The sequence below is a fragment of the Montipora foliosa genome, chromosome 6, assembly GCF_036669935.1.
Source record: "Montipora foliosa isolate CH-2021 chromosome 6, ASM3666993v2, whole genome shotgun sequence".
Classification (NCBI taxonomy): Eukaryota; Metazoa; Cnidaria; class Anthozoa; order Scleractinia; family Acroporidae; genus Montipora; species Montipora foliosa.
In genome coordinates, this window is record NC_090874.1 from 45,314,298 (window position 1) to 45,318,310 (window position 4,013).

At 40.2% G+C, this 4,013-nt stretch overlaps 1 pseudogene; it reads right to left on the reverse strand.

Annotated features, from left to right (window-relative positions):
- Nucleotides 1-872: 872 nt before the first annotated feature.
- On the reverse strand, nucleotides 873-3,447 carry LOC138007496 (octopamine receptor beta-1R-like; annotated as a pseudogene).
- Between the last annotated feature and the right edge of the window lie 566 nt (nucleotides 3,448-4,013).

Here is a 4,013-nt window from a genome sequence, read left to right on the forward strand (position 1 = left end):
TTTGTCCTCGATCTACCTTCATAGCATTTCTTCCCCCAGTTCATTCGCCCCCGGGGGTACTCCCAGAACTCCCAGAAAAATTGGGGGGGGGGGGGTACTCCCAGAAAAATTGGGTAGGGGTGTGCGACCCGCTTCCCAAAACCCTTACCCTATTTATGACCAAAATCTGCGATTTTCCCTACCCTATTTGTGACCTGACCAAAAATTTGATACCCTATTTATGACCTGACCCTTAAACCAATACCCTGGTGCAGACCTCCCTTATAAGCAGCCGGGGGAGAGGAAGGGAAAGCGCGGATGGAAGAAGGGGGACATGATAAAGAAGTAGCTTCTTCTAAATAAAAAACGAATTCAAGACTAGAGTGCAAAAATGACCAAAACGGCAGAAAAACCCTACCCTTTGGGGTCGCACATATCTATATAGCCCATATAAGGGAGTACCCACCCCCGGGTCATTCGCCCACAGTCAGTTGATGAGACTGTTGATGGTTGATAAAGCGTTTTTGGTTGATCAGTAGCAGTGATAATTTTTCCACGAAAGGCCTAATTCAGTTATACGTTATTGAGAAACTACTTCAAATACTCATTGCCAGTTGCTTTGCAACAAGACCCAACTTCAAGACTCGGCAAATCTCATTTTAACTGAGGCTATGGGGATAACAATTAATGACCTAAAGTGACCTTCGAAATGCCAGTGCCTATAAAGACCTATGAAGTAAAACTATCTTGCTCTAATGTAATAGATTACTCATGATCTGATTTTAAATATGCATGCTTAAGGAAGTGAAGCATTCACATTCATTTGTTGTGTGTATCGAATCCAGAGTTTTCGACTTCGGCGCCTTAAAGTGTTTATCTGCATGTCAACTATAAGCTTATACCCCATTCACACCAACAGGACATGTTTAATCAACATGGGTTTAACAAAATGAAAATTAGTCAAAGAAAAATGTAGGACCTTCTTTTACATGAGAATCAGGTGAGTTGCAATACATACATTGATTAGTGCTAAATTTAGTAGATTAATTAAGGTAAGTGGTTAGTTTTATTTAACCACCTTCAGTTTCGTAACCACCTGGTTGCGAACAATAGCTGTCATGAACGTCCCCACACTTCCGAAAAAAGCAATTTCTTTCTATTTTTTTTTGTTTGCACCTCCGTGCCAAGTCGATTTAAGATCTCGGTAAAGGGAAATGAAGTGTCCGCGGAAAAATGAAATTGTCACGCCGCTATTTTTGCCGGTATAGGGTCAAACTATATATCATATTAAAGCTAATAGATTGAATTATTTGAATAACGTTTTAGTTTTTCGGTATTTAATATTGCCTGTTAGTCTTGAGGCCTCAAACTCAGAACGACTGAGTTTGCTGCAAAAGCTCCTGCCCCTTCGCTTTATTGCAAAAATTACCGCACTTTGTTGCATCTTAGTCACAGATGAATGCCCTCCAGGGAATTTTTGATATCATGTTAAGAATAGGCTAGTTTCCGATTGTGGAAGAGCAACAGAACCAAGTCGAGGTCAGGGGAATAATTTGCACTTTCCTTTTTTGGGAAAAGAAAATGCAAATTATTCCCCGGAACCTCGACTCTGCTCTTTTGTTCTACAACAATTCGAAACTGGCCTATTGAAGGAAATATCACGCACCAAAGTCGAAACTCTCATTTCATGCTTAATTTGGGCAGAAAAAGGGCCATAAAATCAGTCTCCGAAGACAAACGAAAAATTCCCCTCACGGTATTTGGTGTAATACAATCATCTGTTCGAACTGCACTGAAAATTTGGAAGCGATAACTTAAAACCTGTCGGGACAAGAGGTCCGAGAAGTTTTAATTTTGGCGTCAAGATAAACCCCCAGACAGATCTCCTGTGCAGTTCCCGGTCTGCCTAATAACTCCGCCCCCTACTTGAAGGCCAATTATACTGAGCCAATCAAGGTTCGGGCACGTGCTAAGACGGCAGATCGTGCGTAAAGGCTATCAATTGACACCCAATCCTTTCTCGTGTGATTGACATGGTACGTCAATCATTTTTCGCGCACAGTTTATGGCGGCAAAAAAACAAAAATTCACAATTTTTTATCGGGAAAATTACTTGACAGCCAACCGATTCAAGATTTGCAACAAAAAAAATTGAGCGAGACGCCCAAATTTACCTTGAACGAGACCTTAAACCGCCGAAGTAGCAGTACTTTGTTTCCCTTTGAAAAACAGCGTCCTCATCTCTCTTTGAATGTCTCTTTTCAATAAGGCATAGGCGATTGGATTTATCGCTGAGTTTGTTACAATAAGAAAAGCCACCGCTTTGAAAATATCATCGGTGAACTTACATAGTTTAGTAAAGAAACAAATAGAACTATAAAACTCAAGTGAATAACAGACAAGAAAGCATATCACTACTGTTACAATCACACGAGCTGTGGACAGTTTAGGAAAGCGTACAGATTTGCGACTCGGCTCGTTATAACGCAGTTGGAACTGTATGTTTGCGAACTCGTGATAATATTTTTTGACCGAAGATACAATTTTTACGGTTGCAAGGATGAGGACAACACAAGGAATGAATTCAAACATAGTTGTCCAGGTGATAATAGTAACTTTCCTGTTTATGCTGCATCCACCAAGACTTGTGCAAAAAGATGGGACAAAAAGGATATGAGGGGAACGACCCACGAAGAGGCGATTAAATACAAAACACGTCTCCTGGTCATAACCGTTGCATAGGTGAATGGCTTCACAATCGCTAAATAGCGATCAAGAGTCATAGCGCAAATGCTTGCTGTTGATGAATAGATCATAAACACGGCGATATCTTCAGCAATTCTACGAACGCAACTTGAAAATAGAAAACCGCAAATAAAATGAGCGGGAAAGAAACTTAATCCAACACCAAGATCAGCCAGTGCTTGCGACATTATGAATAAGTTAGGAACGGCCCTTCTCAGCTTTCGTCTTGAACAAATGAGGCAGAAAACAAAGGCATTTCCAACGACAGCAAAAATTGAAGGCAGCCAACCCAAGATCCAGTACCAGTTCATTTCAGTTGGTAAATTCGTAAATGAAAACCATCGATTTGATCAAAGATTATACAGGCTCAGATCAGTTGATATAATCAGATGAAGGTAAAATGGTACAACGTCATCACAATTAAATGAACTTATGCCCGATCATGTCAGATTACACACAGCGCCTCTCAATCCGATTTGACACCTTCGGCAGTCGTGGCATTTACTGACGTCTTCAACCCTGTCAGCTCTCCTTTACTCTAACAGAGATCAATTTCCCCTGTTGTTTTGCTCTTGGTAACAAATCAAACTGTCCTTTTCGAAGCAGCTGTGTAGTCTATTTCTTTTGTTTTGCATAATCATCACAACTCTGGTAAAATGCTACCTTTTGCGTTGTTTTGTGCCCATCCGTAAATCATCGCTCTTCCACCTACGAGATTTAAGTCAGATACGGAAATACATCTCCTCACAGTCTGCGAAAATCCGGATATATGCGTTTATCACATCACGACCTGATTCTGTACTTCGTTGCTGTACGATTTGCCGTACATACTTAAAGTAGAGAGTACTTGCTTTCTAGAATAATCAAAACAGTCATACAGCAAACTGAATAAATAGCCATTGAAACAATTTTTTTTTATTTCGGTCATTTTTTCTCAACTCTCGATTATTTGAAATTTCCCTATTTTTAGAATTCTCAGTACTCTAACGAGTGCCCTCACCAGCCTCATCAAGGGGAAGGTCAGCTTAGAGCCAGGACTCAATTTTTATTTGTAGCTTTTTTTGGGTTAGGCATCCGGTGAGATTATTGATTGCGCCGAAGAAACTAACTTACTGCGGTACAGATAATGAATTTGAAAACTATTTGTAAATTCATTCAAGTGCACAGGAGACAGGTTGGTTAAACCCACGAGATAGAATCAGTTGTAATGAGATTTCTATTTAACTCAGGACAGGGATGATCGATTCGTTTGTAAATGGGAGCTTAATCACTTCTGTAGGAAGGATATG